The sequence below is a fragment of the Megascapheus bottae genome, chromosome 13 (assembly GCF_031878675.1).
Source record: "Megascapheus bottae isolate mThoBot1 chromosome 13, mThoBot2.hap1, whole genome shotgun sequence".
Taxonomy (NCBI): domain Eukaryota; kingdom Metazoa; phylum Chordata; class Mammalia; order Rodentia; family Geomyidae; genus Megascapheus; species Megascapheus bottae.
The window spans coordinates 44,643,694-44,666,106 of NC_143521.1; the positions used below are offsets into that span (position 1 = coordinate 44,643,694).

General features: G+C 34.6%; 1 pseudogene; it reads left to right on the plus strand.

Moving 5' to 3' along the window:
• The first annotated feature begins 210 nt into the window (after positions 1 to 210).
• Positions 211 to 21,253, plus strand: LOC150055901 (large ribosomal subunit protein eL6 pseudogene; annotated as a pseudogene).
• The last annotated feature ends 1,160 nt before the right edge of the window (positions 21,254 to 22,413 follow it).

The following is a 22,413-nucleotide window of genomic DNA, read 5'->3' on the forward strand; positions in this document are numbered from 1 at the left end:
TTTATCACTGCAAAGTCTTTAAACTGAAAGAAAACATAGGTCTGCTTCAGTACCTTTTAATAAGTCCAATTTCTATTTCAGAGTTATGAAATTGTACAAACCTGATGCAATTGTTAGTGGTACTTGTTTTTCCTAATAAAATTCAGCTACCGCTCTCAAACCTCAATTTTCATGGAAAAGAGAAAGCTACCAAATTTTTCAGATAGGTACATGTCATATATTTTATTGAATGGCTACTGTTTAGCGCAGCTGGCAGTATCGCTGCACTTCTCTGGAATCATACATGAAGAACAAGTTTATTCATCTCCCAGTGGTCTGCTAAAGGTATGAACAGTTTACACCTAGAGGTGAGATTTTAATTGCTAACACTCCCTAAAGCATGGTAAAGTGAACAAAAACAGGGGATAGAAATATGATCACAAAGACAAAACAATGTTTCCCCAGTGCACAAGCAAATTTGTTTCCATTGCATTTGTCAGAAGGTATTTTTTGTTTTTTTAAATTTTTATTGTCAGAGTAATGGATAGAGGGGTTACAGTTACATTCGCCAAATAGTAGGTGTATAACTTCTCACACACTGATACTCCTCATGTTTTTGTACCTATTTCCCTCCTCTCACCACCTCCCAATCATCTTGTTTCCCCTCCTTCCCTTTCCTATTTTAAGTAATCAAATAAATGTATACACAATATACCAGGTAACAAAGTCAGATACAGTAACAATATAAGATTAACCAAAGAGCAAAAAAAGAGAAAAGAAATAACATAGTACATTATGAAGAATAATCACACAAGATAAAGCTCTTGTTTCCATATCCTAGAGATCCATTCATTTAGTTTCATCCTGTATGACTTAATGTACTTAGGTTTTGCCCTATAGTAATCCTCTGCTAGAAGAGTCCTAGATGTGTACTAATTATTAGGAATGAGGGAAACCAGGGGGCCTACGGTCCTTTGGGTCTGGCTTCCTTCACTTCATATTTTTTTTCCAAGTCTTTCCATTTCCTTACAAATGGGGTGATGTCATTCTTTCTGATGGCAGCATAGAATTCCATTGTTTATAGGTAACATATCTTCTTGATCCAATTATCTACTTAGGGTCATCTGGTTTTCTTCCATGTCTTTACTATGGTAAATAGTGCTGCAATGAACATCGTTGTCCTAGTGGATTTAGTATGTCCTGATTTCTGGACTATTGGGTAAATGCCAAGTAGTGGAATTGCTGGATCATAGGGGAGCTCTATGTTTAGTCTTTTGAGGAACTGCCATACTGTATTCCATAATGGTCAAGCGAGTTTGCACTCCCATCAACAGGGTAGTAGTGATCCCTCCTGGCCACATCCCGGCCAGCATCTGTTGTTATTAGATTGCTTGATAAAGGCCATTCTAACTGACAAAGGAGAACCTCAGAGTTGTTTTGATTTGCATTTCTTTTTATGAACAGAGATGTCGAGCATTTCTTCATGTGTCTATAGACCATTCTTATTTCCTCTTCAGAGAAGTCTCTCTTTAAGTGTCAGAGGATATTTTAAAAGGTAATTATTCATTATAATAGGGAACTGGGATTCTAAGGTGGTAAGGAATGTGGGAAAATGCAGGATTTGACTGAGATCTCATTGATGAGATAAGCCTTTGCAGAAATAGAAGAACAACCCAGCCAAAGAGAGGCATCAATTATTCCAAAGGGAGTGTTTGAGTATTGTGACAGCAATACTAGCATGAGGGACAAACCTGACACAACTTAGTAAGAAAGAAATTGGAGAGTCATAGTAATTTGGACGTTTGATTTAAATCTGGTCACTGGGAAATGGGGGAGTTTGAATAAAAATGGAGGTAGTCCTATTCCCAAGATCAGGTGATATCTACTCTGCTTTACTCAACACTATATATTTCCTACCTTGTTTATAACTAGACAATAGACTGATGAAGAATTTTTAGAAATTACATGTATCAAATTAAAACAGATTGAGTCATTTAGATAAGAAGTGAGCATGAAGGTATCAAGGAACCAAATGTGAAGTGACAGACATAACCAGTCTCCCACCTAAGAGGCTATGAAAAGAAGAAAATCTACACCCATGCTCATTCTTGTAGTCACCAAGGTATAATTCCTTGTAGTTGTAGGGATTAGACGTCCATTTTCCTAAAGTCCTATCATCTGCATCCTGCTCTCAGCTCCTAGAAGCTATCCTTCATTCAGCATGAATGTTGGTATTCCTGTTTTCCACTGACTCAGAAATATTGCTTCTATGGAGAGCAGCCTAAAAAGACTGAGACAACAATGCCTAAAATGACAAGTCTAAAGCAGGAAGCCAAGAAGAAGAGGTAAACATGCAAATGTGTCACTAAAGTAATAGGATGGAACTCTGAAAAGAGTGGTTCATTTGCTACTGAGGAACTGTTTTTCTAACTTGGCAGTTGTTGAATTTCAGTTATTTGTAAGTTAAGGGCTAGCTCCAGTTTTAAGACATAACAAGAGCAGGGTGAATATTAATTATAACTAGCATTTTTATTGCTAGTTTAATGTACCCGTGTCATGAAACTTTGCCCCAATTCGAACTGATATTCTTAAAATGAGCCATTGCTGGGCCGGGAGTTTGGCCTAGTGGTAGAGTGCTTGCCTAGCTTGCACAAAGACCCGGGTTCGATTGCTTGGTACCACATACACAGAAAAAAAGCTGAAAGTGGTGCTGAGGCTCAAGTGGTAGAGCTCTAGTCTTGAGAAAGTCCAAGGAGAGTGCTCAGGCCCTTAGCTCAAGCCCAGGACCGGCAAAAGAAAAAAAAAAAAAAGGAATGAGCCATTGCTTTAAGGATTTTTTTTTCTGTATTATCAATCTCCCTAGTATGAGTTCTTTCTTAAATACCTGCCCTGTTATGAATACCTCCCAGCCGGAATTATGGTTTGCCTAGATGACACATTACTGTAGGAATTAGTAAATTATATATATACACAAGAGATAGAAAAGTCATGGTTGTTGGCTAAAATAAATTACATAATGTCAATGAAACTTTAGCTCAGTACCTATTAGACTGGGAGCTCATAATTCTTTCACGATCATGTTTTATCACAATGTAGGTAAAATGAAACCATAAACAAGAATATAAGGCTAAGACAGATCACTACAAATCATCTGATTTTGCAACCAAACAATAATTATCAAGATGTAGAGATGCTATATCAAGAGTCCTTGACATTAACGAGAATGATAATTACTGAATGGAAAGGAGCTTCTTTCTTTCACAAAATGTAATGAGAGGCTACTTTGTGGTAGGGACTGATGATATGTAGCTGGAATGAAGAATGTCATCTCTCAAGATTATAATGTATTCGGTGTCGACAGACAGAAGTAAGTTAATGACTACATACTGTTATACTCGATTTATGCTCAAAAAGCAACTCTAAAGTACATAACTTGCAACAGTATGGATTATAAACTTTGAACATAGATATTTTTCCATTAAGAAAGTGAATATAGCCTTGCCACACACTCATTTATTTCTTTAGTGCCTCTGAAAATATTAATATGCATCATGGTTTTGTAATTGATATATATTCAGTAAGTGAATGACACATGGAATGTTAGCATATAAGTGATCTTTTTTTCTATTAGTATATGGTCCTGTTTCTCTTAATTATTTTCACATACAAATTTTAGTCAACTGTAACATTTACTAGAACAGTTTCAAAGGAATCTATTACATTACTAATTGAGAATTTACTCTATTTGATTAACATATTGATTCACATCTTCCCTCCAGTGGATATTCAATGATATTTAGAGACATTTTTGCAAAAGACTAAACATAGAGCTCCCCCATGACCCAGCAATCCCACTCCTGGGGATTTACCCAAATGTACAGAAACAAGGACATACTAAAGCCATTTAGCATGACGATGTTCATTGCAGCACTATTTACCATAGCAAAGATATGGAACTAAATCAGATGCCCCTCAGTAGAGGATTGGATCAAGAAGATGTGATACACAATGGAAAGCTATTCTGCCATCAGAAAGAATGAGATCACCCCATTCATATGGAAATGGAAAGACTTGGAAAAAAATATATTTAGTGAAGTAAGCCAGACCCAAAGGAACATAGGCTCCCTGGTTCCCCTCATTTGTAATAATTAGTACAAATCTTGGTTTTTCCTAGAAGAGGATCACAATAGCTCACATATGGTCAGTCATACAGTATGAGACTTAATGAAACGATCTCTAACATATGGATTATCTTTGCAATTGTTCTTAATGTACTGTTATTTCTTTTTTCTTTTTTTCCATTTATAATTAATCTCATGGTTACTCTATCTGACTTTGTTACCTGGTATAATGTATATACATAATTGTTTATTTGAAATAAGGAAGGGAAGGGGAAAAGGAACATGATTTGGAGGGGATTGGGGAAGGGAAAGTAGGACAAAAACATGAGAAGGGGTGTATCAAGGTTCAAGATGTAATGCACCCATTACCTGACAAATGTACCTGTAATCCCACTATACATTATCCTGAAAATAAAATACAATAGAAAAGAGGAATGAAGAGGAAAGACTTTTAGAAAACCTTAATACATGGGTGAACTTCTCAAAATATATAATGTATACCTATGTATACATCAGAATGAAATTCTTTCATTGGTAATATATTATTAAATCTCATAAAAATGGTAGTAAATATACTGGGAACCTTCCAGCAGAATTTTGGAAATACAATTAATATATTGACTGGCTAATGCTCTAAACTTTAATAAATGTTCTAGTCAGGCAAATTTCTACCAGCAATTCTTGTACATTTCAGTAAAAACATCACCAAGAGCAACAATGAAGTGTCTGTTCAGCCACACTACTTTGAGAGACATGAGATTTGTTTAGGAATCGACTTATGAACTCACCATAGAATAAGAACTTATATAGTTTCCATTCAGTGAAACACTGATGCAAACTACGCATAACATTTTCATAGTGATTGACAAACACATTGACTACATGTATGTACTTTTCAACTAACTTAAAAATAGAACTGTATCCAAGGGACTGCTTAACAAAAATTTCCATCTTCTGTTGCTAAAATTTGTTTAATATGTTAAGTAAAAGCATACAGTAGATTTCTTGTCTGATTATTTTCAATCCAAGTTAAAAAAATTTAACTTGGATTCTGAGAAGGTTAATCTTAGAAATTTAGTGTCTGATTTATATTTAAATATTGGCTTTTTATTGCAGTCTTGTTGGAGGGAAAGCAATTTACTCTTAAAAACTGGTTGTATGAAAATCATAACTCTTTCAATAATTAGTTTTCCACTTTGTATATTTCTTTCAAGGAGGCTAAAAGAATTTGCATATATTATGCAATTCAATTTCATGTTCCCAAGAAGTCTTCAATCCATAGATTTTATAAACTGTAAACATTTTAATAAAACTGTTTTCTTTCTCATTTTCTTTCTGAATTCTGTACCCACAGAGACAAACACACTATCCTACATGAGAAATATGCATAGATGCTGACATTTTCAGTGTAGTGTATCAAACATTTAATTTAGTACTATCTCATATTAAGTGAAGTAAACCATAGGCTATAGGCTCTATGGTTACTCTCATTTGTAATAATTAGTACACATCTAGGATTCTCCTAGCAAAGGATTACAATAGCACAAAATTTAAGTACATAAGGTCATATAGGATGAGAGTACATGCAAGGATCTCTAGAATATAGAAACAAGACCTTTATGTTGTGTGATTGTTCTTCTTAATGTACTATGTTATTTCTCTTCTCATGTTTTTGCTGTTTGGTTAATCTCATATTGTTACTGTATCTGACTTTGTTACCTGGTATATTGTATGTACATTTATTAGATTATTTGAAATAGGAAAGGGAGAAAACAAGATGATTGGAAGGGGCTGGGAGGAGGGAAATGAGGACAAAAACATGAGAAGGGGTGAGAAGTAATGCACCTACTATCTGGTGAATGTAACTGTAACCCCTCTATTACTCTGACAATAAACATTTTTAAAGAATATTGAATAAGGAATTCAAGGTAACAATTTATATTCAATGCATAGACAAGTTGATATGATTAAGATATAAAAATTTAAAATATTCCAGGTTTTTAGTCAGCTGTTTTATTTATTAGACCAGCAAGAAAATGTAGGATTTCTCTTTTATTTGTCTGTGTTATGAAGAGCTCTAACCTTGAGCTGTGTAATAATCAAGAAAATATATGATGAAATGCTAAAACTGACATTTCTCTGTTTTTATTGAAACAATTTGAATATCAAATTTCTGAAAAAACATATGAGTGACCTTATTAATCTTGCCCAGTATTACTGAATTCAATAGTACTGAACTTGAATTTATTTAAAGGGATAATGATACACTAGTTTCTCTGCAGATATTCAGTTGTAGTAATCACAAGACTCCATGCTGGGTGTAGGTGGCTCATGCTTATAATCCTAGCTACTCAGAAAGTTGAGATCTGAGGATTATGGTTCAAAACTAGCTCAGTTAGAAAAGTCTGTGTGACTCTTATCTAACTACCAGAAAACAAGCAGTATTGCTCAAACACTAGCCTTGAGCAAAACAGTTCAGGGACAGCTCCTAGGCCCTGAGTTCAAGCCTCACAACTGCAAATAAAAAAAGATTCCAAAATGTCAGCCAGGTATAGGTGGGTCACATGTAATTCTGGATATTCAGGAGGCTGATATCTAAGGATAATGTTTTTTGAAATTAGCCTGAGTAGAAAAGTCCATAAAACTTTTATCTCCAATTAGCCAAATAAAAAAAGAAGGATAAGAAGGAAACGAAGAGGAGGAGGAGGAGGAGGAGGAGGAGGAGGAGGAAGAGGAAGAGGAAGAGGAAGAGGAAGAAGAAGAAGAAGAAGAAGAAGAAGAAGAAGAAGAAGAAGAAGAAGAAGAAGAAAAGAAGAAGAAGAAGAAGAAGAAGAAGAAGAAGAAGAAGAAGAAGAAGAAGAAGAAGAAGAAGAAGAAGAAGAAGAAGGGGAAGAGGAAGAGGAAGAAGAGGAAGAGGAAAGAAGAAGAATAGGAAGAGGAGGAGGAAGAAGAAGAAGAGGAGGAAGAAGAAGAAGAGAAAGAAGAAGAGGAGGAGGAGGAGGAGGAGGAAGAAGAAGAAGAAGAAGAAGAAGAAGAAGAAGAAGAAGAAGAAGAAGAAGAAGAAGAAGAGGAGGAGGAGGAGGAGGAGGAGGAGGAGGAGGAGGAGGAGGAGGAGGAGGAGGAGGAGGAGGAGGAGGAAGGGGAAGAAGAAGAAGAAGAAGAAGAAGAAGAAGAAGAAGAAGAAAAAGAAGAAGAAGAAGAAGAAAAAGAAGAAGAAGAAGGGGAAGGGGAAGGGGAAGAGGAAGAAGAGGAAGAGGAAAGAAGAAGAGGAAGAGGAGGAGGAAGAAGAAGAAGAGGAGGAAGAAGAAGAAGAGGAGGAAGAAGAAGAAGAGGAGGAGGAGGAGGAGCAGTAGGAGGAGGAGGAGGAAGAGGAAGAAGCGGGGAAGCAGTAATTAAAGGGTGAGTGTCACTTTTGTGTGAAAAAAGCTAGGGTACAGAGCCCAGTCCCTGAATTCAAGCAGCAGTTCACACACAAAAGCAAACACACACACACACACACACACACACACACACACACACACACACACAGTTAGCTATGATCTACAGCTATTAACAAAACAATACAAATGCTATATTCATTTGGTTTAGAGTCTATAACTACCAGGATAAATTAAACGTTGGTCTGAACAGAAAGATTAGATTACTAGAACTTTAACAAAATATTTGGGATTATCAACTGAAACAGAGGTAGGTGATTTTTTTTAATTACTATTATTTTTATTAAGCAGTTGTAAATAGGGATTTCAATTCAAAACCTTTGGTTATCAGTACAACACATACTATGTCCCATGACTCTGGAGGATATGCTCATCTCATGACAGCCAGGAAGGAAAACTAGAAAGGACAATTGGGACTAGTTTCTAACACATCCCCTGTAAAATCATTTTCCTAATGGTACAATATCCCCGTCAGGCCTCACATCTTAAGTGTTCTACTACTCCCCGAGAGTCTTGCAGTCACATATTTAGATCTCTGTGGGTTACTAAATTTTTTCTTAAGTTCTCCTCCAGGAGTTATTAAAAAAACTGTGCAGATATGTGAGAATTATCTGCAAAGCAAATTTCACCCCATTATTTACTTGTAAGTTGATTGTGATTATGAAACTTGCCCAAAGAGTTAAAGGTACAACTCGCAATACCTATAGCTCAGAACCCTTCCAAGTAAAACTTGCCCTTTACGCTGGTAAAATATTTCATACTTAAGTAAATTTTACTGAATATAATTCTTGTCCAAGTAAAATTACATCATAATCTCTGATGAAAATATATAAATAATAACTAGCCATCATTTCGTATTTTGTAGCAGGAAGGATAGGGCACAAACTTTTAATCATAAGCATTTTACTAAATGGGCACATTTCTTGAGAAAGAATTATGAGGAAAAACTGAAAGAGTGAAACTGACAATTCAAAGGAAAATATTTTAAAAAACATTTAATGATAGGTTTGAAGCTGAGTTGACTTTGTTAGAAGGTTTTATCGTTGGGTTTACTAAGCACATGGCCTTGAAAATTTAAATTTATTTGTAGCTCAAGATTTACGTGGAGGAGTACCAGGTATATAATTATTATTATTAACATATACTGAACTCCCGCTACATGCTATCCACTATGCTAAGTGTTGTTAGTACTAACTGATGATTATTTATAAATGCCAACAACTTTGTGTGGCACAGCTATTATCATTCCCATTTTTCATATGAGAAAATAGAAGCTTAGAAAATATAATCACTTTTGCAACTAGTTCATGCATGGAGAACAGGGACTCAAAATTATTTCTATCTGATTCCAGAATTTGGCCTGTTAGTAGCTTTTCCATTCATTCCATGCTCCTGCAATTGGAAAATGATTTATTAGTGGTCTGTTACTGCCAAGAACAGAGCTAAAATGTGGGGGAAAAGCATCAAAAAAGACACTATTCCTACATTCATAGGATGACTATTTATATACAATGTAGTCAATAGATACCTGTTATATCATACAAGTTATTAGTAATGCCAGTTGAACTTTTCAAGGACTGCTGTATCTCAAATAAGCTCAACATCTTTTTATTATTTATTTTCATTGTGACCTTAATCCTTTGATTCTATAGAACATTGTGTGATCCTAGAATTCTACCCCAGTATTCATATGGGAAATTTTTAATCATCATAATTCTTCCTAGGTTACATTTGATAAGAATTTTGATCTTATAAGATTTTAAATTCCTTCCTCATACTTTGGTGCGTGCGTGCGTGTGTGTGTGTGTGTGTGTGTGTGTGTGTGTGTGTGTGTGTGAACTCTCTATGGCTAGAAAGCTGACTTTATAGTTTCTTTCTGTCATATCTGCTGATAGGTTTGATTTCATTACTGGATTGCATTTTGATCTTTCTGCTCACCTATAGTAGTATAAAATAATATAATAATTGTTGTGATAATGAAGATTCTCAATTTGCTCATTCTGAAAAACCATGCTTTATCCTACAGAGAAGCATTTATTCCTTTTCTTTCATTCTGCTCTCCTTAACACTATCTCCTAACTAGTTTTAGCTTTTATACCTATATATCTTTCACATAATCATTGCATTTATCTTGTAACTGGTTCCTTCACCACGATTTTGCATGTCACATTGTGCATTTTTAACTGAAAGCAACATGAAAGTGTTGTGTGTATTATGCAATATAGCATTTCCAGAATACACTATTCCAACTCTTATTTATAGCTTTTCTTGGAAATAGTTATGTTACCATATCCTACAATTTTTTTAACTGAGGATGCTCATATTACTTACTTATATATTGAGCACTTAGTAACTCTAAATAATTATAAATACATTATTCACTAAATTATGGTGATATGAAATTCTTACTGTACTAAACTGAAATTCATTTATTGACTCTACAGAGAAAGAAGAATTAGTATGTGCCTATTGTTTTCCAGTTTGTTCTGTCTATTCCTCCTCTTTTATGACTTCTCTTTCATACACATTCTTTCCTTCATCTTGTCCTTTTCTTTATTTCCTAATTTCTTCTTTCTATTCTCCTTCCTTCCTTCTTTTAAATACCTTCCCATCTTTCTCTTTCCCCTTACCCTTTTCATTTTTTTCAATATTCGTAGAATATTTTTCAGATGTCCAATATTGTCATACTTAGTGTTCTGGCATAAAACAAAAGTCTTTGCCCATATGGATTTAAATTTAATGGTGAAGAACTAAAAATTAGAATGAAAAAAATAGTTTTATAGATTGTCTAAAATGTTTTTGTACTTTAAGACTATGGGGAAAACAATAAAAGTATAGAAAATAAGTATAATCCAGCACACAACAGGGAACAACTTGCTGTAGCAAGGTGAAGTAGTAAACAAGAGACTATGAGTAGTTGTTCTTAAGAAGATGAAATTTGAAAAAATAATTAAATGGGTGAAATAAGACAAGAAGCTATCTCCAGAAAAAAAAACCTTGAAGGTTCCTGAAAGCACTGCTACAAATCCATTTCATATATGAGTATTCTCCCTTGAAGGTAAAAGGCCAATCGCCTCTGAAGACAAAATAGCAAAAGCAGAGTATATACTTTCCTGCATTCTCTCCAGCATTTATTGTTGTTTGGATTCTTGACAGCAACAATTCTGACTGTGGTGAAGTGAATCTGTGTCATATTGATTTATTTTATCTTTATGGCCAAGGATATTGAACAGTGCTTTTTGTAATTATTGTCTATTTACACTTCTCTCAAGGACTCTATTCATTTCATGTGCCCAGTTACTGAGTTGTTTGATTCCTTATGAGTTTAGGTTTATTTTCAGTTCTTTCAGATTATGATAATGAAAATCTGTTTTCAGATACATCACCCATTCTTTAAACTTCTCACTTTAGTCAATTTTTATAAAAAATGTTTGCATGTGACTATTGATTTATTAGTATCTAACTATAGGATTGATTTCATAGTTTTAACTCATTCTAATTTCTGTTTCTATGCAGCAGTTTAAAGTATGGAAAGAAGAACATGTCTCTTAAAAATAAGGCAGAAAATCAGAAGCATGAAATAGTCAGGCCTGTAGAGGTTGATCTCAGAGCATCCTGAAGAATGCAATATATTGAGGTAGAGAAGGCAGACTTTAGAGAGAAATAATTTTATTATGTCAAGCAGGATTTATTGACTATGTAATAAGAAAGCAGCTCCCATATAAGAAAGCACTGGAGAAAAAACCAGCAAGAATTTTCTCTAAATCATATCCAGTCAAAGAATAGCTAGATTCCACAAATATTTCTCTTCCGTGAACAAAGGCTAAATTACATATTCATGAAATATGCAAAAATGAGAATTCTGTGAAGTATCAAAAAATCTGCTTGAAATATTTCATATAACATTTTTTCAGTAAAGACAAATCTTATATATTTAAGATTTCTATTTACCTAAATATGTACAGTCTTTTCTACATGTTATGATAGTAAATTTTAACTCCTTAGGAACAGTGCACTTTAAAAGAGTTTTCAAAAATCTCAAAAATTACAAATGTTTTCATGATTATATTAAGATTTTTCTTATTTTATGAAACCATCAGAACCATCCAAATTTTAAGAATATAGACTCTATGATAAACTTCCATATTATTTTTTTAAAATAATTTGCTCTCTCCCATTTGTTCTTCTTTATTAATACGACAGAGTTGTTCAAAAAACCTTCAATACAAAGGCTTGGTTTTCATCAAGCCTTGGTTTGAAGTTGCTTAGTTAAGGTTGAGAACCTAATAATTACTACTAATATCATTGCTAAGAATTACATAACAGTAAGCAATAGTTTATACAACAGATAAATGAATAGAAAGTATGTGGCTAGTGGGCTGATGTATGTGACATATTTTTTATATATTTTTATTGTAATTTACAGAAGGGAACGGGACATATTTTTAAGAACAATAAAGAGAAACCTTATCTTTCTTGGTTAGCTCACAGATGATGATGATGCTTCCAAGAGACCTGGCAAGGAAAGTAACTAATCCAACCGAATAAAAAGAGAGCTCAGAAGATGAAAATTCAGACAGAAGCCTGTTCTCAGAAACAAAGAAAAGAATGGTTTTAAACACACTAAATAGCCAATGTTAAATTTTACAAATGGTAAAAAAAAAAATAGGCAGGCAGAAGAAGCCCTACTACATGAATTCCTACTACATGTCATTAGAGTGTCATGACTGAACATAAAACAATGGGGAAGGGAATAAAGAATTAAAGATGACACCATGAGTATTGTGAGCAAATACTAAATGTTCAAAAGATTTGCCAATATAAGAAAATTATATTGACTTTCCAATTATGATTTCCGTTTAATCCTTCCCCTCCCCCCGCAAACATCCAGTAATGTTACTTCCATCTTGGTTATGAGTCATTGTTCGGAGGAAGATTTCTAGAAAACACATTATTCTCATGTGTCTCTGTATCCTACTAATTATCTTCCCATATTCATCAATGAACAGTGGTGCTAGGACCCAGCATGCTTCAGGTATCTCAGCACCTGGAAAAAGAAAGAATTCTAGGTCAAGTTCCCAAGTGAAGAATAAAAGGACATGTTGAGGATGATGTAGATTTTCCAGCTCCCCAGCAGGAGGCATTAGTCCATTCAGAAAAATCACAATAAACTTTTCTTGTGAATATTATTTACAGGAAAATGTTAAATGATGCAATATCATCACCATAGTGTTTCTTGCTAGCAGTGGTCGTACAAGTAGTATTTACAGTAGTCAGAGAAAAACTGAAGCTTGAAGCTGCAAGCAAAAGCAGAGATTAAAAGCACCCATTTACAAAAACATCCTATGCCTTGGAAAGTCCTCTCCAAGTGTGAGCCAACTCTCTTGGGAGAAGCTGGAGGGCTCTGAATTTTTCTACATCTGTGATGTTGTCCCAGGAGAACAAGTTTCCTACATGCAACAAAAATCTGTTTTTATTTACAAAGCTTCTGTGATATCTGAGCCGTGGGAGTCAGTACAGTGTAAGAGATGAAAATCACACTTGAATTTTCTAAATTGAGAAAATAAATTGCCATGAGAGAGCCAATGATTTCTAGTAACCAGAAAAATGCCTCTAAGTACAGGTTAACACAGTGATTGCATGAACTAATGGTGGAGAAGCTACCAGTAAAGATGAACCATATCCAAAGGTATCTTGATTATACTTAGCATTCTGTAATTCAAAATGAAACATGCATCTACTGAACTTTTTCCATTGAGAGGAGGAGGAAAGATTTGGGATCGATCCCTTCTTAAAAACATTTTCTTCCGTGGAGAGACCCCCCCCCTAGGAATTCTTATGGAATATAAGGTATGTATTTCATCCTTTTCTTTTTCTTCCCTGTATTTTTTTTTCAGTACTAGTCATTGAACTCATGGCTTTGAGATTCAGGTAGTTATTAAATGTATAGGAGGGGCTCTAACCACTTGAGAAAGGCCTCCAGCCCTTTTTACAATACCTATTTTTGAGGTAAGGTTTCACTTTGTGCCTCAGCAAGTCTGGCTGTGATCCTCTTACTTTTACTTAAGATGATGCTGGAGATGAGAGATGCTTTCACCTTATAACCAGTCTTTGGTTGAGATGGAATTGATTGAACTTCATTTTACCAAGGCTGTATTCTCTGCAAGCCAAGAAGCATACTATGAATCTAGGATTCTTGGACTATTTTGAATTCCAAACCATATAGTTTCAATCATTCTTCTTGAAACTTGTACGTGGTATTTTTTTTTCTTGTCACAAGATGCTACAGCTCTGACACTCGCTTGCCGTGAGACATGGAGGGAGAAAGGTCGGGGTGCTTTGATAAACTCCTCTGAACAAACAGCACGAACGTCCAAGATTTCAATTTTCCTGAAATCAATAAACTTCCAGGTATCTCTGGGAAACCATTCCTCTTGTACGACAGATTATTCTTCCCAGATGGACAGCCACCTTCCCTTCAGTGCCTCAGCGTTTAGAGGTTGATTAACTGTTACAAGAACTGATGCCCCCAAGGAAATGGGCTCTTATCTTTTCAGCCCAGAGAGCCGAGAGCTGGTGAAAATAGAGGACAGTTAGTGGTACAGCATATAGGAGGAGAGTTATTTGAGAAGGATTTGATGAGCTGCATGCCTTTTTTGTCCTTTTCATTTTATGCTCCCATTTTAATAGTTTACCATCCTCTTTATACATCTATTTCCCCAAATATGAAACCATTATACTCCTGACTCAAAGCTTTCATGAAAGCAAAACATCAAGATCCTGTGTAAAGCAAGTGCCTCCCCACACAGACCTATTAAAAACCAGGCAGAAAGTGGTTAATGTTTCTCAGGGAGCTCTTTTGCTCAAAGTTGCTTTTCTCAGCGTTGGTGGACTCTCCCTCGAGAGGTCATAACACTCCTTGTAAGTACATTTGCACTCCATGAAATCATAGTCAACTGAGCTAGCTATAATTCATTTAATACTTTGCATGAGCTGTGCTTTATTCCAAATATAAAATCAGCACAATCCACATGTTTAAAGAATATTAGCACCATTTTCAGAAGAAAATATTCCGGATTTGCAAGAAATGCTGCATGTGGAATTGAGAAAGCATATGTTTTAATGTGTGATATTCTTCGAAAGCAATGAAAAGTCTTTGCTTTGCTTGCTTTTTCTCTTTTCACTTCTTTTTTTGCTCTCTATTGCTTAGCGTTATTCAAAGATTTTATTTAGCATTTATTTATTGCCATGTAATTAAATTTTACTTTAATATTTTCATACACTTAGCCCAAGAAAGTTCCATAGTTTCCATAATATTCCCTAAATACTCATTCATGTTATCCAGGAGGTAAAAGGATTGGTCTTAGATATATTAAACACATAAGGATACCGGTGTTTTCCTGACCCAACCCAAAGTACTAGCTTTTAATTAAAATATGTCAAAGGAAAAGATGTCAGAGTCCAATTCTTAAAGAAAGAGCAATTTTAAATGCCTAGTTATTTCATCCACTACTGAAGAGTTCTTATTTGTTAAAGGCAGAGGTACAGGATTCAGCCTACTCCGTTTCAAATACTGTTTTAATTGATTTCCTGAGATATCTTGAACACATTTAATTTCAAGTTTTTTGTCCATTGTGGGACTTGAACTGTGGGCCTGGACATTGTCCCAGAGCTCTTCAGCTCAAGGCTACCGCCCTACCCCTTGAGCCACAGTGCCATTCAATTTCATTATATTTATATCATCCTTAAAAAAGAATAATTATAATGAACTAAATTTCTCAGAATCAATGACACCCATAGTTACACTTAGGATTTTCCCTTATAACATGGATAGAAATAAAACAAATATCATAATTAATGTATTAGCTTTAACTCCCAAATGAGCCTCAAGGTATTTTCCCCATCTAGCTTGAAAATTATCTTCAAGCCTGGTCTCAGTGGCTAAAACCTGTGAATGTAACTCCTTAAGAGGCTGAGATCTGAGGGCTGAAGCTCAAAACCATCCATGGCTGAAAAGTCTTATCTCCAATTAGTTAGATAAAAAGCCAGAAGTAGAGCTGTGTCTCAAATGGCAGGGCACCAGACTTGAACAAAAACGCTCATGCCTAATGACCAAGCCTTACCCCAGTTACACACACACACACACACACACACACACACACACACACACTATATTCAAAATCAAACAAGTACTACCAAGAGGTAACACTGATTGTTATATTTTTAGAAGGAAGTTATATACCCATTTTATTAAATCTTCTACCCATATCACAGAAATAACAAATACATTACAAAAGACCTAAAACCAAAATACCAAGTTTCTGATGAATAAGTAGCATTCATGAAATGTAATCTGACTCAAATTGATATGAAGCAACAGGATATGAGATCTTGCTCATCTGAGATTTATTTTAGAGTCTTTTGTTGAACAAATGCGATGGATAAATGTTTCACCCAGTTATGCTGTTTACCTAGAATAAAATAAATACTTACCAACTTTTAGGCATATTTGTGTTTTAAATTCCCATTACTTGTAAGACAACTTTTATTTATACAAAAAACCCAAGAAATGTATATCTGAAAAGATCTGGGATAACTCACCAGATTTTGGATAAGCTGGACATAATTGTTAAAACAGATACTAAAAAGAAATGAGCATTTGAAACAATGTGAAAAAAGATAATAATACTAGGATCTGAGGACCTTAAAACTATTCATTGTTGTCATCCCAAGGGCTTAGGCATTTTGGTTCCCTGCACAGCAGGAGGAATGTTTGAAGGGTGCATATAAACAAATAATCGGGCCGGGAGTTTGGCCTAGTGGTTAAAAGTGCTTGCCTAGCATGCATGAAGACCCGGGTTCGATTCCTCGGTACCACATACATAGCAAAAAGCCAGAAGTGGTGCTGAGGCTCAAGTGGTAGAGCTCTAGCCTTGAGAAAGTCCAAGGACAGTGCTCAGGCCCTGAGCTCAAGCCCAGGACTGGCAAAAAAAAAAAATAATAATCATCCACAGTATGCTTATGAATATGGACCTCATTTTTTATTTCTTTGGAGTCACTGCATATATTAAAGGGAATAACTGAGTAGCTAGATTTGTATTACACAACAACCAGTGCTCTAGGATAGTTGCCTGAAAAACAAGAAGGACTGGGTGACCTTAAAAATAGGAAGAAATCAGTGAAGTAGATTTTAGGCTGGAGATAAGTTGTGAAATAATTTTGATGTGTATTCAATAGATTTGACTGTGAGACATCCAAATATTAATTTATTCTCTAGTGACCACTGGGTGTTTGGGATTGATGGGGAAATGAGACACTCAGCTTATGTTGTAGCCACCTTAGTAAAAATTGTAGTAACATTTATGTAGTGGAATATTCATAGAGAATAAAGAGGAAAAATATTTTTCAATAAAACTCTAAAGTACAAAGGAAGCACGAATAGGAGACCCAAAGTGATTTATAAAAAGAAAATTTGCCAGTGATTTTACATATTCCTTTCTTGTGTGGATTGATTGATTCCTGTTGGTTTCATTTACCAGTGTATAAAAGTTATAGTTAGATGTGTTTATACAAATATGGGCATTAAAAAATATCAAACTGAGCCAAACTGGCTCTCACCCTTACTACTCAGGAAGCTGAGATCTGAGGATTTCAATTCAAAGCCAGCTGGGGCAGAATATTTTATGTCCAATTAACTACTCAAAATGATACTGTGGCTCAGGTGGTGAGATCTAGCCTTGAGTACAAAGAGGATTCAGGGACAGTGCCCAGCCCTGAGTTCAAGCTCCACAACTGACAAAAACTCAAAATGAGGGATGGGGTGTGGCTGAAATAGTAGAGTGCCTGACTATCAAACCCTACCTTCAAACACTATTATCACCAAATAAGGAAGTAAATAAACAAACTTACTTTCTGGAGAGGGAGTGTACTGCATTGATGGAATGATTGCCCAGCAAGTGTGAAACTTTGAACTCAGTAGCCTAGCTTTGAAAAATTAGAATAAATAATTGTTTAAGAATCTTATGAAGTTTAATATAAATTATATGACTTAGATTTCAGGTAGGTTGTATCTTAAATGTTTATAACATCAAAAATTTATTCTAGAGAATTTTATTCCAGTGATCTTTGAAATCTCACTAAAATCTAAAGAAATAATATTCCCAGTTGTGAGAAAGGAGCAGATAATATTTTGGCTGAAGGAAACCTATGGGCAAAACAGGAAGTATAGGAGCTGGTGAAAGGTCATATTGTGAAATTTGTTGCTAGACACAAATACTGAAGTGAAGAAAGGAGCAGAAGTTATTGTAGAGGAATTGGAAGAGAAGGCCATGACAAATAATTTTATGAAGAAACTGCAATTTTTTTTTACTTGATAGAGAAGATAGAGAATTAAAAACATTGCTGCTAAGATTGTTTAAGTTTGAGGAGATATGAAATTAGACATAGGATGAAAATCATATTTATAGAGAAGTGAATGTATAAAAACATCACTTTCCTCTTTTTAGTGTCTACCTACAACCACAAATGGACCATTTTCTAGCCTGTCTGGATTTTTAGGAGGTACAAGAGTAGCCAGCAACAAAAATAATATTTTTAAATTAACCACAAACCTTAAGATTTTAGAATGAAAAAAACTAAAGCAGGGAATACTATATCTGTGAGGAAAATGAATCATAGACAACACTTAGTTCCCAAATGATTTGGGTTGAGTGTGAGTTGAGCTAACATTGCAACAGAGATTAGAGACAAATATAAATCAGTAAGGACAGAATTTAACCCATGATATATAAATGATATCTTCAAATGTACTTTGAAATGTTACTTCTTTTGTATATGTGTGTAGAATTAGACTTAAAATTATATATATATATATACATTGGTTTTAACGTGTTTTAGTTCTCCTGTAGATTCTATTTCTTTTACTGAAGCTAGTTTACATTGAATACAGAAACAGAACTAAGAAAATAGGGTTCAAATGTTTGCCCTTTGCACCATACAAAGATTCTAAATAGATTTGATAGACATATCCGAAGTATTCATATTGCTTTGTCACCATCATTTGGAATTTCTGAACATACTAAATCTGGCCATATATTTTTGCTACTTGGCTTTGGAAAAGTGTGAAATGTATGGCTTGAGTATAATATTTATACCTATAGATGTGTATATATCAAATTATAAATGCTTTCTTTTCTATCTCTCACTCTTTACCATTTCTTTCTGATAAATTATTTAGAAACACTGACTGAAGCCCTTCAAAATTAATACCAACTATTCTGGTAATAAAATATTTACTAAAACATCCATTATTTTGTGGTTTAATTTTTTAGACTAAGAATTATTTTTATTCTTAGTTATCATAATATTTGTAACATAATATTTATTCATGGCCAGATTTGAAATCTAATATGAACACCTTATTTTACTAAAATCCAATGTTTTGAAATAGCACAATGATCAAATAGATTGCATGTGATTTCCAACTTCTTGATTTTATTTTGTAATATTATTTCTGAAAATGTCATTGTGACACATACATTTTACTGTTGCAAACATTCCTGGTAGTTCCTAATTAAATTATAGTCTATATAAGTCTTTGTTCATAAAACTTTTCCAACTGCCACTCTTCTTGGCTCATGCCTTGTTTCTGACTCTATTTTAGGTGCTTGCTCTCCCACAGTTCTCATTAACACCCTGACTTGGTAGATCCTGGAAGAGGAAAATTTTTGAGCATTATTTAGCTCAATCATTTCACTCTTGCTGAAATCTGCCACGTGAAACAAGCAATAAAAAGAGAAAAAATTGTGCACACACAAACATTCATGCATATATATATATATGGATTCCAATTATCCATGCTAGTTCCAATAAAATTTACTTAGATAGTAGAATATGGGTGGCATTTGTATTGTTATTACTTGATTTGAGTAAATAATCCAAATTAATGAAAACTTCAAGCAGACACAAAAAGAATCATTTTAATCTTCAAAGAGAGAATAATTGATCCAGGTCAATAAATAAATAAATTTGGAGACACGATAAAATAGAAAACATATATGTCAATTCATGGAAATGGATCTTTGACTTTAGACTTACGGAACATTTTCATTGTACAAATATAATTTGCACAAAATGAAAATGTTTGGTTTATTATTTAGACACTCTTTGGGTTCATCTCATTACTTTGAGCTTTCTTAAATTTATATTAAATATATATATATATATAAGGAGTAAGAGTGATATTCCAAATGACTAATAAATTAGTAATATGTTTTTAATAAAGATATTACAATAGGTATGTGATATAGCAGCTGACTTGCATTTATTCTGTGTATATTTCTTGAGGGAAGAAAATCCATAACCTGTCACAGAGAATAAAAATTTGAGAAGTTGTCAGTGATATTCACTCACTAGAGCCAGTAGCAGTTATAAAACTAGGAAACTTTGCTCAAATTGAAATAATTTTGGATATAATCCAAGAACAGTTATTAGTTTGAAAAATATCACTCGTTCATGTTTATAAAAATAAGCATATGGATACTAATTGATAGAGTTTTCGTGACATTTGCTTTTGTTAACCCTCACTTCCATTCTATAAATCAGAGGACAGCCTATTGATGAAATTAGAATTACTAACACTATTCTTACATAGAGGAAGAATTACTGAAATGCAAATACACTTAGTAAATGGGTTGAAGCACAGATGTCCTCACTGTTTTTCCTGGATGAAGAAACATACAAAGAAAAAAAAAAAACTTCTCTGACCTTTTTTATTTTATTTTTCAAATAAAATCAACAAAGAGCAAAGATAAAAGATAGTGTAAAAATTAATTTGCTTTTTAGTTTTCTCTTTTCTCAAATCGCCTGTGTTTCTTCAATGCATATGTGATTTTTGTGTAAACTTTGAAAATTTTAACTATTGACTATATGATTAATTCTTCTGTCTTGTATTATCTTTAAAAAATTCTGTACAATATCTATTGATAAAAGTAGACATATGACATAGACCGGAAGCCGGGAAACAAGTTCTAGTTCCCATCTAGCAAGGTGATGGGGTAAAAGGCCAGACATTAAAGTGAAGAAACCCGTAGCCAAAAAGGCTGGTGCCAATGGCGCGATGAAGAAGAAGGCTATCACTAAGGCTAAAAAGTCCAAGAAAGGGGTGCCCACTGCAGCTGAAACCAGGTACAGGTCCTAGGAATTGGCAGATACTCCTGGTCTGTTACGTATTCCAGAAAAGCCATGGACAAGAGGAAATATTCAGCTGCTAAGTCCAAGGTTGAAGAGAAAAAGAAAGAGAAGGTTTTTACGACTGTCACAAAACCAGTTGGTGGTGACAAGCATGATGGAACCCTGGGGGTGAAGATTCGAAGACGGCCTAGATCATACCCCACTGAATATGTGCCTGGCAAGAAGACCTGGGGTCGGCATGGGAAGAGGCTGTGGGCCAGCATGGCTCTAGGGACCGTCCTTAGCGTCCTCACTGGGCGTCACAGACACAGGAGAGTGGCTTTCTTGAAGCAGCTGGGAACTGGCTTACTACTTGTGCCTGGACCTCTGTCCTTCAAGAGAAAGACGAGGTTACCGAGCAGCACAGGGTTGATCAGAAAGCTGTGGACTCACAAATTCTACCCCAAAGCAAAGCTATTCCTCAGTTCCATGAGATCTCTTTTTGTTCTCCCAAACAGAATTTATCCTCGCAAAATAGTGTTCTAAACCAAGAAGAGACTAGACTAATTAAATCATTTATACGTTTTTTTTAAAGACATATGAAGGCATACAATTGTTAGGTTAACCATTGGAAGAAACAACGGTGAAACAGACTTTGATGGGAATATGAAATGACATTGTGTAAAATAATCAATGTATAGTCACCAGATGATAGATACCATCCAAGGAAGAGGGAGCTAATAGATGGGTGGATAAGAGGAAAATTAGGTGCAATCCATTGGATACTGAAAGATAAAAATAGTTTTTATCAGAGTTCTCCTCCATTATGGAAATTCTAGCATTTATTCACCTTTTAACACTGGTTTTCAATTTCTTCCAGGAAAAATAATGCAATAAAAACTTTGAAAGACTTGAAAAAATTATACTAAACAATGTAAGCCAGACCCAAAAAAACCTAGGCTGTATGCTTTCCCTCATTTGTAATAATGGAATGTGCCTATAAATCTACAAGTAAACCCAATGGTTAGTAAAAAAAAAATAATTACACCTAGACATGACAAATTAAGCAGCAAAATAAATATTGACACAGTGAGAACAAAGGGGAGCATTCTATTGTGAGGCAATGATCACAAGGGCTCAATAACTGTGCATAAGATTTTATAAAATGATGCTTGCACAGAAACTGTGAGACAAAGGGTGAATCAATTCAGTAGTGCAACCTACCAGATACTCTATTGGAAATGAACTATGTTACTTTGGGGAGAGGGATGTTGGGAAGGGAAAAACTGAGAGAGAATGAGAGAGGGGGTGACATTGTCCAAATGGATATGTACTCAATTCCTGATTAATGTAACTGTAACCCCCTGTGTATCACCTTTACAATGCATTTTTAAAAGAAAATAAAGCACTTTCAGTGGAAGATTGAGGAGAAAAAAATTATTCTTATTGACGTCTAATTTTAGATGAGGGGAAAGGGTGGAGGGAGGGAAATGGGGACCAAGACATGAGAAAGGGTATCAATGCTTATGAAGTAATGCACCTTTTATCTGGTGAATATAATGTAACACTTCTATTAATTCCAATAAAAATATATGAAAAAAGTATTAAAATGGAACAGTTGACATTCAATCTCATGAACAGTCAGAAAATGATGCTTTGTAAACAGATGACAATTTTAAAGGTATCTGGTGACTTTCTGCTTTTAG